This window comes from Phoca vitulina, unplaced genomic scaffold (assembly GCF_004348235.1).
Source record: "Phoca vitulina isolate PV1807 unplaced genomic scaffold, GSC_HSeal_1.0 scaffold1, whole genome shotgun sequence".
Lineage (NCBI taxonomy): Eukaryota > Metazoa > Chordata > Mammalia > Carnivora > Phocidae > Phoca > Phoca vitulina.
This window is the reverse complement of record NW_022589704.1, coordinates 31,280,567-31,294,610: the sequence shown is the minus strand read 5'-3', so window position 1 is coordinate 31,294,610 and position 14,044 is coordinate 31,280,567.

Genomic DNA, 14,044 nt, shown 5'->3' with positions numbered 1-14,044 from the left:
ATGATCCTGAGGTCATGGGATCGAGCCCCGTGTCAGGCTCCCTGCTCTGCAAGAGGCCTGCTTCTCCCTCTCCCGCTCCCCCTGCTTGTGTTCCCTCTCTCGCTGTCTCTCTGTCAAAAAATAAAAAAATAAAAATAAATGAATAAATATGGTTTTCCATATTTTGTAACTGTTTTCTGTGAGTTAGTTTGACCAATGTACTCCACCATTATTCAGTTCACTTGCTTATAATTTGAAAATGAGGTATGTCCTTGATAGGAAAGAAGCAGTACCATATATATATTATGAATGCTTATTATACATTCTATGGTTTCCATTTAAGATCTGGGATTAGCTAGTAAAATCCATTTTCTTTTCCCAGTCTTTTAGTGGCTTGTGATAATGAAAGCATCCAACACCTGACTGTGTGACATAATGCAAACTGGAAAAGAAATATAACACAGTGTTATAGCCAGTGTAGCACAAATAAGGAGTAAAATATGATTCTCCTAAAAAAAATTACAAGGGATTATAATTGGCTCAGTTTTCTGGGGAACAAGAAAAACCAAAAGGGAAAATGTCAGAGGGGAAAGAGGATTGGCTTCTGCAAGAGTGCCTTTCTGCCATGCCCTGCATGCTTGGGCAGCTTTAATGAACCACCTCATCTTGGAGGGAAGTTGGCTCCTGTTTTGTTTTATGTCCAGTCCTTGACCTCAGGGAAATGACCTGAAGTACTGGCAATGAGATTTCGAAAGATGTTGATTACAGTAAATTTCAGCCCAGTGAAAGATCTGGTAACTTCTCAAAGTTCCCCATGATGGGGTTTGACCTGTAATATTTTTACAGATAGCCATCATTGAGCATCAAGGGAATATGTGACTTGCACAGCAGGACTAGTTTTCTCTGATTATTCGAATCCTTGACAGTCAAAATTACTTTCATTTTCTAATTCTCAAATGTCCCCAGCAAAGCCCACCCCCCCCCCCCCCCCCCACCCCCCCCCCCCGCCCCCGCCGCCGAGTGTTCCCTGGGCCCTCCATTCGTTTACCAGCTCCTGAGCTGTGAAAAAACTGTTCTAATGTGGTGTCTTACCCAGATAACCTAAAAATGTCACTCTACTTTCCATATGTGCGAGTATGAGCATTAATAACAATGGTAACAGCTACACCATCCTTACTGGCCTCCCTTTTCATCAATTCACACAGCATTTGTGATTTTACTAAAGGGACTTAGCCAAATCAGATATCCTAAACTGGCCAATGGAAATAGTGACAAATTAATGGATTGACCACATAGGTAAAGTCCGAGATCCGCAAGTTGCTAACTTCAGTTCCCATCTTGGATACTTGCCACACGAAAATTTGGCCTCTCTGACTAAACTTTCTTGACCATCACTGAAACTCTACCCCACTTCTCAAAACCTTGCTTTTGATATTTACTCCCTTCCATCTAAAGGGGTTAATTTCTTTCACATTATTCCTCACACTGCCTCTTTACTTCAGTAGAAGTTACTTAGTTACTTAAATATTCCACTCTAACTTTAAGCAAACATGTTATAACAAATTTCAAATGAAACCAAACATATATTTACTGTATAAAATATGTAATAGCCAAAAAAGGGAAAAAATTATTATTTCTATGACTCAGAGACAACCACAGATAATTTTTGGAAGTATTTCATATATATCCTAAGTCATTCATATATGCGTATATGTATTTATATATATGTGTGTATATATATAATAGTGATATATATAAGTATTCATTATAAGAAATTATATATATAACTGTGTATCTTTTAACCTACTTTAAAAAATAGTATTTAATACTATCATCACACTCAGTTAAATAATCATCTATATCATGATATTTATTGTGTTCTCAGAGAGGGAGAATCTGTGATTTAGAGCATGGCCTCTGGAGCCAGACTGCCTACGTTCAAGTCCTAGTTCCACTACCTATTAGTTGCATGGCCAGGGTAAATTTTATAACCTCTGTTTAACTCAATTTCCTCCTTATAAAATGGAAATAATAAAAGTACCTTTCTCATAAGGTTTCTATGTAGATCAAATCAATTAGTGTTTGCATAGCACCTAGAATTTTGTCTGATACATAGTAAAGTACGGTAGAGGCATCCATTTGCATCATCATCATCATCATTTCATTTGCAGATGTTGGTCTGCTTGGGCTGCCAAACAGAATACCACAGACTGGGTGCTTTAAGCAACAGAAATTTATTTTCTCACACTTGTGAAGGTGGAAATCCAAGATCAAGTTGCCAGCAGAGTTGGTTTCTGGTGAGGACCCTTTCCTTGGCTAGCAGACAGCTACCTTCTTGTTGTGTCCTCACATGGTCTTTCATATGGCCTTTTCTCTGGTGTGTATACTCCTGGTATTTTTTCTTGTTCTTAGAAGGAATCCAGTCTTATTGGATTGGGGCCCTACCTTTATGACCTCATTTAACCTTAATGACCTCCGTAAAGTCCTATCTTTAAATACAGTCACATTGGGGATTAGGGTTTTAACCAATGAGTTTTAGCGTGACACAACTCTGTCTATAATAGGATGTATGCTAATTTAGTTATTATTAGACATTGAGGTTGATTTCTGATTCTTACCACAAAGATGTTGCTGCCTTAGTGAATACTATCCACTACTATTTTCTTAAATTCTTATATATATTGAAATATCAAAAAGTGTGTAGAACATTAAAGCTTTTGAGAAATAGTGCCAAATTGCTTTCCAGAAAGGTTTTACAAATTTACATGTCCACTAGCCATATAAAACTTATTTTATTTTCAATTCATTGCAAGAAATATCATCCTTTTAGATATCATTAAAGCCTGGTGACTTCCCACCATCCCTGCACCTTCACGTCTCCACTTCCCAACATCCACACAAAGTTGTTCCCTTTTCATGTATTTGGGAAAAGTACATTTCGGCCTACTCAATGTCAATGAGATTTACATCAATAAGCATTCTATCTACGGGTATAAACCTCAGCAACAGACATGAAAAATGCAGTTACAGAAAACCCCGGGACCATGGCAGGCCAAAACAGAAGAGGAATTTGGAATTTAGACATCAAAAAATTAAAACAGACATGTAAACAACTAAGTTAACCCAATACTTCACACCTGTAGGAAAAAATATCTCAAAAGGAACATAAAATTAAGCAATTTGATTATTGAAAGAGAAAGTGAAAACTGAAAACTCAAATTTCACAAGTCAAGTAACATTTTAATGGTAAAATAATTTAAAACACAACTTAAAAACCTACTGTGAACATGTTCAAACATGAACAGAGAAGTAGAAAGAATACTACAATGAACATTTTTATATATGCACAGCATAGGTTCAAAATAGTTATCATTTTGCTAACATATTTGCTTTATCTATATGGATATGTATATAATTTCTTTCCTCAATAATTTGGAGATTGATACTTCATTACTAGATACTACTGGATGCATCTCCCAAAATAAGGACTCTCTCCTAAATGCATTATTGAAACATTATCACACTTGAACACAATTAGCAATAGTCCCCGATATGATCTAGCACCTAGCTCCTATTTGAATTTCTCTAATTTTTCCCCAAATACTTTTTTTTAAGACTTTATTTATTCATTTGAGAGAGAGAAAGAGAGAGAGCAAGCAAGCACCAATGCGGGGAGAGGCAGAGGGAGAGGGAGAAGCAGACTCCCCTCTGAGCAGGTAGCCAAACACGGGGCTCGATCCCAGGACCCCGAGATCATGACCTGAGCCAAAGGTGGAGGCTTAACCATCTGAGCCACCCAGGCACCCCCCCCCCAAAAATACTTTTTAGAACTCTTTTCTTTAAACCAAGATCTAATCAAGTACCAGGCATTGCTTTTGACTGTTATCACTGAAGTTTTTGCAATTTTAACCTAATGGGTTCACCATCCAGTGGTGATATGATTGAACTTATTTCATTGGGGGATGCAAAGTGGAATTTTTGTTTTCATTTTAGAGTTGCTCCTGCATTTATTAGCTCAAAATTCTGTGTAAAGAACTTTCTGGCCTTAAAGCATTGTCTAAAATGTCCGAACACATGCTCTATTCTTTGTCTTTTGTTAACCATCTTCATATCAAGAACCTGATGGAAGAGTTACTTCCAATGATGGTAAACAGTGTTATTTTCCTCTATTTTTTCGTATCATCATACATTTTAATGTTAATTTCAGTTTATCTTCTTTTTTATTCTCAAATTGTCACAGATATTGCCAGTGGGAGCTCTTTCAAGCTGTCTTCTATGTCTTTTTTTTTTTTTTTTAACCAATATTTTTTTTTTTTTTTAAAGATTTTATTTATTTATTTGAGAGAGAGAGAATGAGAGACAGAGAGCATGAGAGGGAGGAGGGTCAGAGGGAGAAGCAGACTCCCTGCCGAGCAGGGAGCCCGATGCGGGACTCGATCCCGGGACTCCAGGATCATGACCTGAGCCGAAGGCAGTCGCTTAACCAACTGAGCCACCCAGGCGCCCCTGTCTTCTATGTCTTTTTGACATAACCTCATTTCTCTTTCACTCTTTCCTTGCCTCCTCAACCTATAAAATGCTCTAGGTTCACCTGTTTAACATCAGTTTGGATTTTATTCATTTTCCCTTCAAAACTTCTTCATCTTTATATTTTCCAAGAAATGTGAAATAAAGAAGCAAATAAATGATTGTAACCTGGTATCTTGATCTTAGTTTGGGTTTTACCAAAAGCAAACTCAGACAATGACTTCAGTACAGGTAAATTATTTGGGAGTTGATCTCAGGAAGCCAAAGTGAAGAGATGGGGAAATTGAGACATGAAAGGGGAAAGAGCAAAGCACATGTGTATTGGTGACCTAGTTATCATTGCGGGCAACAAGCTCAACCCTCTGGGACCTTTTATAAAGAATCTTGTAGAACAGAACATTCATTTCCTCAGAACAGTCCACTGAGGAAATGGGGAGCTGAGATATGTATCAGTTCCATTTTTCCCTTGGTCCAGGGTTGCCCTGGGAGCATTAATTGTTGAGCTGGAGAAAATTCAGAGATGGAGAAGTAGAACTCAGGTGCTCAAAGTAGGAAGTTATCAGTGTGCTAAGGTTACAGATGAACCAAGGAGATGGGGCAAGGCATTGAGAGCATCTACTATATGGGAAAGTGAAGTTGGTGTCTCCTTGACAATATATATATATGTTCTATTCCTTTCCTTTGTTTCTTGACCCATGGTCTCTACTACTTTGAATGCCAACTATATGTGGATCCAGAAGTGTTCAAGTGGACAGTTTTCCCTGCTTCTTCTGCTTTCTAAAATCTGTCCCTGGTGTTCTATGCCAAGTGAAAGGCTATATTTAGCTTCTATTGCTCCCTGAGCTTCACATCCACATTTCCAAATGTCTACTAGGTACATCTAGTTGGATGTTCCATAGACTCCTCAAATCCATCATGTCCCAAGCTGGTTAGCATCTTCCTCCTAAACCTGCTCCCTCTCCAGCGGTAGTGTGAATGACACTACCATCTTCCTGGCTGCCAAAGCCAGAAGTCAGGCATTGCCCTTGATGCTTTACTCTCACCACAAGCCATCAATTGTCTTTTGTGTTTTAAGTGCTTTTCAAACCCATCTATGTCTCTTCATTACCACTGCCTGTATTTTATTTCTGGACACCATCTTCTCTTACCTTGATTAGTGTGGCAGTCTCCAAACTAACTCTCCAATGTTGCTATTTCTAATCCCCTCTCCACACTGAAGCCAGGTGATCTCTCTAAAAGGCAGCAAGAGCAACTGATCCTAACACTATTTTGTAGAATCCTTTGTTGATTTGTTTGCCTTAAGTATAAAGCTGTCTTTCAAGTGGTTGAAATGCTCTTCTTGATCTAGCTGGTGTTTTCACCTCTCTGCCTTCTAGTCTGTGACCATCACCTGCTCCAAGTTCCCACCCAACCACATGCCCATACACAGACCTTGGACACACTCCTCTGGTTCTGGGGCTTCTCTCAGGTCCTGCAATGCACCGTTCTGACTCTCCTCCCCCTGCCCCAGTCCCAACCTTACTCTCTCAGCTTGGAATACACATCCTATATTTGTCCATCTGGCTGACTTTTACTCCACCTTCAGGTTTCAGAAGACATATCTTTGAGGCCTCAGCTATAGGCTCTCCCAGGATTGCACACTTGTTGTAACCACACCTCGCCTCAGTTTCCGCATCTATAAATTGAATATAATAATAGTGTCCACCTTGCCTGATCGTTGTGAGGATTAAAAGAGCTAATATATGCAAAGCACTCAATAAATATTTGCTATGGGGCGCCTGGGTGGCTCAGTCATTAAGCGTCTGCCTTTGGCTCAGGTCATGATCCCAGGGTCCTGGGATTGAGCCCCGCATCGGGCTCCCTGCTCCATGGGGAGCCTGCTTCTCCCTCTGCTTGTGTTCCCTCTCTCACTGTGTCTCTCTCTGTCAAATAAATAAAATCTTTAAAAAAATTAAATAAATACTTGCTATGATGATGATGATGATGTATCATACCAAATTGCATATTTAATTGTCTGTTTTCCCAAATTCACAGAGAGTTCCAGGAAAGCAACAATTTTCTGCCTATCTTTCTTTCTTTCTTTTTTTTTTTAAGATTGATTGATTGATTGATTTTTGAGAGAGAGAGAGAGAGAGAGAGATTGCATGAGAACGGAGTGAGGGACAGAGGGAGAGGGAAAGAGAATCTACAAGCAGACTCCCTGCTGAGCATGGAGCCCAACACGGGGCTTGATCCCAGGACCCTCAGATCATGATCTGAGCCCAAACCCAAGAGGTGGACGCTTAACTGACTGAGCCAGCAGGCACCCCAATTTTTTGACTATCTTGTTTACAACTATATCTCCTGCATTGTGTTCATTGTCACACGGCAGGGACTCAATAATTTGTTGAGTAGTAGCCTCAATAATATTTGTTGTGTAGATAAGTGGATGGAACAGGGAGATGGTAGCCTGAAGCAAGGTGATTTCCCAAAAGTTTAAGGAGATGGTAGAGAAGTGAATGCATGTGTAAATGACTGTCATGTTGGGAGAGGTAGGCATTTCAGGTGGTACAGGTGCAGGTTTTCAGGGACAGTCTGTAGCAATCCCTTAAGAAGGGGAACTTTAATGATCTTATTTGATCTTCACAACGGTCCTCTGAAGACAATGGCTTTATGAAAAAGAGTCTGAGTAGCAGAGAGATTACATGACTGGTCTGGAGCTCAAAGTAAGTGACAGAATGAAGCTGTCTGTCCAGGCTCTTGGCTTATCCCTTCCCTAGCTGCGTTCTATAAACTTGGGGGCTGCAGTACGTTAATATATGTTAGCAAAGGATCGGGGGGCACAAAAAAATTGGGGGACCACAGGATTCTATAGCAGTGACTGTTGTTGTTATGGTCATTTTGCTGCAGGGCTGCTCAAAGACTTTACTGTGTCAGTGTGGACTCTCCAAGAGGAGAACCTGTACAGGCTTACTTGAACAGAGAGCCCCATCTTCCCAGAGCTCTCCTGGAAAACAGTCATGGCCCCTGCTCGGCCCTCTACCCATGATGCCTACTTCCCTTTTAACTTCAATATTTGGTTATTTCTTTTTTTTTTTTTAAAGATTTTATTTATTTATTTGAGAGAGAGAGAATGAGAGACAGAGAGCATGAGAGGGAGGAGGGTCAGAGGGAGAAGCAGACTCCCTGCCGAGCAGGGAGCCCGATGCGGGACTCGATCCCGGGACTCCAGGATCATGACCTGAGCCGGAGGCAGTCGCTTAACCAACTGAGCCACCCAGGCGCCCAATATTTGGTTATTTCTGATCCTTGAAGTTTTAAGTTTAGTAACCAGAATTCATTAGTGAACACATAATCCCTGTTTAATCCTCTGATTTAACAATTGTTTGTTAAAGACGTTGTGCCATACCACAAACCATTAAAAAGTTCCTTTTCTTGTGACAATATTACTACTGAGAAAGGCAACAAAAATGATGACAATGACAACATAGCCTTATAGTACCACGCTTTGCTCTTTCCAAAGTGCATTTATAGCTTGCATCTCAAGCGCTGCCTGATGGGATAGATGCAGTAGGTGTTATTGGCCCCATATAACGAGGCTAACAAGATATAATCCTAAGGAGTGAGGTGAATGGCTCAGTCCCATGACTAGCCATCCATTGGGGTGTTTATTTTCAGCTCTTCCTCAACTTTCCAATACGGTAGACTTCATTTTTTCACATTCACATCTGAAACGATGGAAAATCTATCACAATACTTGATAGAATGATGGAAGTGGAATGGACCTTGGTGATTTTTTTAAAGCCAATCTCCCATTTTATGGTTGAAGAGACTGAGGTACAAGGAGGCTCGGTGATATGCCTAAGGAGCCCCCACTGCTTCAGCTTGCAGCTCAGCGATAAGGAATGCTGTTATCCGCTATCCACCATCCCCTATCCACTATCCAAATCATCTCTGATTTTTAATCCTATCACTGTTTCATGAAAAGTACATTCGTTTTATTCCCGCCTTAATATTGGGCCTGAACCCAGTCAGAGTTCTGTTTGTTCCTATCATTACTATCCTGAGTGGCCTTCGTTTACTCCTCTATTGTCTGAGGAGATTTGGAAAGAAGTCTCGAAACTGTTAAGTCTTCACATTGCAGTGATCTTTAAGACCCATAAAAGATTAATTACCAAGGGAACCTGATCAAAGTAAAAATTCTATTTTTATGGCTGCCTGTGTTTTATCCTTTATAAATTTTATAATAATGATTAGGCTCAGGGGATGAACATAATTTACATGCATCAAAATGTCTCAGGCTGTCCTTATAGCCTGGGAAACACCTGCAGCAAGTAGAGGAAGGAGAAAGCTCCCCGGCCCTCTGAGGCATTAATCAATGGAAGCTCTCTCAGGCAGAGAGAGACACACAGAGACAGAGACCGAGAGAGGGAGACTCTGAACGGTGACAATGGCCCCCCGTAACCGCCGTCGTGTGGCTGGCAATGTTCGCGCAGGAAGAATGCTTTCTGCACTTGTCAGAAATACACTCACTTCAGCTTTTTTATCCCTTCCCCAAGGTGATCAGCCTTATTTCCCAGAAAGGCTTTTTCTCTTACACTGACCAGAAACTCTTTAGAAGTGTCAGCACAGGAAGGACTTTAGAGAATGTTGCTATTTAACATGACTGGTTTCTCCCACCTGTGCCCAGAATATGTTCCAGCCTATAGATAGATGCGGCGCGTGTCCCCCGAGTCCCTGCGGCACCTTCCCTCTCCTCTATCCTCCCACTTATTCTACCTTGGATTGATTTTGCCTCCTAGCGAAGAGTTAAAGGTTATCACGCAGGGATTTAAGTCCAGGCACGCTGGCAGACGTGTACCAAGGAAATGGCAGCTACAAATAGCATATGGTACAAGCTTTCAGGGTAAACATCAATTTCTCCAATTTGCTATAGCCCGAGAACCTTATAAGCCTAGCGAATGAATTGTGAGTGTGGGTTTTGTGCTGGATGGATGGAGTAGGGTTGTTTCTATAAAGCTCTGTTAATGTACACGGAGTCTTCAGCTGAAATATCAGGAAGGAGTACAAAGTCACAGCTGTTTGATTTGCTACCCCCTTTACATATGCCAGTTCCAATCTTCTTGGACAAAGGCTGCCTTGCAATCTCTCACCTGGATCCAGCTTCATACGGATGGGACGGGTGGACAGAGACTGTCTGTCCCCAAACACCAGGGCAAAGGCTCTCCCCTCATCTCTCTGCTTACTGAAACCCCATCTCCCTCTTCAAATGCACTATCTGACCTTAGGCTAAATATATATATATGTTATTATTTTTAATTTTTAAAATTTTATTTTAAAACTGGGAGCATGCAATTTAAATAATCCATGTCATTTTATGAAGGACTTTATAACCTGTATCATTTACTCAGCTTTAGCAAATTTTCCACCACTTTCTAGCACACACAACAAACTTTGATATTGGCTTAAATTCCTGCATTTAATTTAACAGTACATTTTTTTTTCCTTCCAGATATCTCTGGTTTACAACTTCACCAACTGGCAACTAATTGGATTCTCTGGGAAACTGTATAGGACTTTATGTTCACAAGTAATGATTGTAAGAGAAAGCGAAATTCAGATAATCACACATGTTGTAAATAAACACTTTGCAAGTGCCTGGATTAACTGTATTCAATTTAGGAAGAAAATGAGCACTTTGAACAAAAACATATAATTTTATGTATTTAAATCATTATGTACTAATTTGGGTTAAAAGAAGATATCATAAGGTGAAATTCAATATGAATACCAAGGCACATTGTAACAATTCATGTCCAACTGTTCCCTCAGCTCTTTCCACTCTTTCTCAGAGAACATCCATGAACAGTCCCCTATATTTGGAAATAGTTTCTGTTTCTGTGAGATCCTCCATTTACCATAATAGGTATTCAGGTCTTTCCATGTGCTAGGCACCATGTGGAGTGCTTTAGTGGACTATCTTGTTACACTTCTAGGAGAAAGGTACAGTTATTGTCCCCATTTTATAGACGAGGAGACTAAGGCCGAAGAGAAATAACTTGGCCAAAATCATAGAACTAGTAAGTGCTGGAGTTTAGATCCACACTCAGCCTAAACCCATTTGGAACTTTCATGTTTATATCTGGGCTTTTAGATTAGACATAGCTCCCCCAGAGCTGGGTGTTAGTTCTGTGTCTTTGCTTCCCCCTTTGTGCCTAGAACATCCAAATTTTTGTCAATTTCAAAGGGCCAAAGCAATTCTAGGGAAAGCCACAGTAACAGTATAAAACCGGCAGGCCTAGAAATACGATTCTCCCAAAGGACACCCAGCTTTTCTTCCTGATGATGTTAAAAGACTAGAATATGATAATTTAGTTTAAGGACAACCTTAAATAAAAGTTTCATTAATCAGAATGAGTATTCCTACAATAATGAACCTTGGATTGAATTTTAAAACCCTCTTTATGCTTTGTTAATAACAAAGCTGTTACAAAAATAATTTGATAAGACAGTCCGTTGCAGTGGTGTGACTTAGCTGTAAAAAGGGTTCCTCAGCCTGGTGTCTGAGCATACCCAGCTTATGTAATGCTAACATTAATGGATTATGCATATTGTATCGGGTTAAAAAGGAAACCCAGTGAAGTATTACAGCAATTTTAAAAATATATATCAGGGCTTGTTCTGCACAGATATTTAAAATTTAAACCTGTTTAAATATTCAACTGAAACTAAAATAAAATTCTGAAAAATGGTATTCAATAGAAAAGCTCCATTAAGAATAAAAATGCTTTTCCAAACCCATTTAGTTCTAATAGAAACCCATCGAGTGAGGGTTTCATCATTGCGGCACCGGCCAAGGGAGAAATTACACATACGTGTGGGTAAGAGGAAATCAGTTGGACTTCTTGTGGCCCGAGCTTCCCTTGGAAAAGTAAGTGAAAAGAGAAACTTCAGACCCACGCTTGTATCAGGCCACCATTTGTTTAAAATGGTCTGGAGCTTTCTTAAATAGCATCTTCTCATTTGTTCTCTTGCTTCAGTGAAACCTCATTTCACCTTCCCCGTCAGATATCATTCTAAAAAGAAAAAAAAATTGGCACTTGCTGCAATATCAGGATACTGACCAATTTGCCTCCTGAGAGCCAAGCTTTATTTCTCTGATAAACATCCTGCAGGATGTTTTTATTCAATTAATTGGAATGATTGCTTACACAGAAATGTACTGCTTTATCAAGGTCTGCTTGAATATCGGGCTTGGGCTGAGCCCCAGCATATTCGTTCCTGAGATCTCCTGACAGCAAACGCATGAGGATTTTGAAACATAACTAAAACCATCAGCAAGAATTAGCCAGCTTGGTGACTGCGCTCAGATAGCAAACACAGAGAAGTAAAGAGGGAAATGTATGGGTACGAGAAAGGGAGCATTCCAGAGATGGAGGGAAGGCTTTTAGGAGACATAAAATGGAGGGTTTATGGGAAGAAATATAGGATAATATAAACAGAGTCTCCAATCCTGAGGACTGTAAATCCCTTTTCCTTAATTGGTTTAGAAACTGTGGTCTGTAATGTGAGACGGAGGGCTTTGGCTGCCTTTGTTCTTTGCTGCCCGGAATCACATTAAGTGGAAAACAATAGCTGGGCTGACAGCTCCCTTTCTGTGGGGCACTTAGAGCTAATCTGCTATTGAGACTAATACAATTACATGGGATTAGAACGCTGCCAACGTACTCAGATTGGAGGATTCTCTTCTCGGTGGAAGGACCTGGGCCCTCTCAGAGGAGGACCTGGGGGTTTGGGAGGGGTAGTGCATCAAGTCTGCAGTCCTCCTAATTCTTCTAAAATCCAGGGAAGTAACCATGATTTTGTAATTCACCCAGGATCTTGATTATGGATTCTAATCCAAGCAAAATTCTAGTTGGAGTTTTTGCCTTGGTGGCTTTACCCCATTTGGCTTATTTCTAAAGACTTAGAATATAATCTAGAGATTTCCTTATAGGAGTACACCTTTCTACTTGTTCTCCATGTGTGCTTCACCAAGACAGAGGGGGAGCCTGTATTTAGGAATTCAGGAATCACAACTGGCCAAATAGTCATTCCCCGGTATCTACTTGCACTCCTTTTGCAAACTTGAACTGACAGGTAACACTGGGATTTTTACAAAATGAAATGGAAATCTACCAGCAGTAATGAGCTAATTCAAGGTTTTCTTTTTCTTCTTTAATATTTATTTATTTAGTGATCTCTACGCCCAACATGGGTTCAAACTCACAACCCTAAGATGAAGAGTTGCATGCTCTATCAACTGAGCCAGCCAGGCACCCCTCATTCAGGGTTTTCTTAAGTATCCCTAGGAACCTTATCACACCAATATCACACAAAGGAAAGGTGTGATATTGATCGAGGGAATACATGAGAAGGACACAGTACTTTGGCAAAATAGCAACTTTTTAAAAAAGCACTGCTAATGTCCTCCTTATGAGCCTTAAAAATGATCTCCAACAAAATGAGTATACTACACATTAGCTATCCATTGCTATGTTTCTCTATCATTCAGTATCTAGTTCCAGCTATTTTTATTCTTAAAATTTTTAAATAGAAATAGCAAAAATGACATGCTTATTCCATCCCCAGCATGAGACAACAATACTTTTCTAATCTAATTCCAAAGCTGTTGGTCCTCAACAAGTGCCCCTAGCGAATGCTTGAGTTCCCCCACCTCTCTGTTCTACTCAAATGATCTCTAAAGTTTGAGCAGATTTCTCAAGATCAGAGTTAGATTTCTGATGGTCCAGAAATGACAAAGAACCCCAGGTCTGATGCTCTTTTTGGTTATGGTATTTTCTTCAAAAAGTCCATGTTTCCATGCAAATGTGACCATTTGAGATATTAACTGAATATTATAATTTGTCTCTGAATGTGAGGCCCCAAAATGAATGAGATTCTGGCCCTGTGATGCAGGCATGGGAAGTGGGGAAAGGAAGAAGAAAAGTGTAATATGACAAGATAAAGACGGACATTAAGGGTTTCACATATTAATTAACATGAATTTTACCAAGTTCTGAGAAAGATACCAAAAAGATTACTTTTGGCTTGCTTTTTATTTAGTGCCCTCACTTGTTCCTAGCTTGTGTACTATTCAGCGTAGTCTGGAGCTGCCTCTTCGGGCCTGGAAGTGAGCCTGTTTCCAGTTCTTCAAGGGGAGGACTCCTCTCCCCCTTTCCTCCAAAGGCCTCCCCTGGTTAATGGAGGGTGGTGACACTGATGTCAGGCCTTTTACCTCCGAGCTGACAATGCTCAGGCCAGCCCTAAGACACGGGAAGAATGAAATACTCATTTGGTTGGTGAGAAACCTGCTACTTAGAAAGTTGAAGTAGCTTGCCCACAGACGGGGCCTGAAGTCCGCTGATTCTCTCTTACTCCATTCCACACACGTCACCATCATCAGCACCATCACCACCACCATGACCACCATCTGGGAAAGCCCTCCTGTCTGCCAGCCACTGGGCTCATCACTTGAAGACACTCATGCATCACAACAACCCTGCGAGACAGGCAGGTA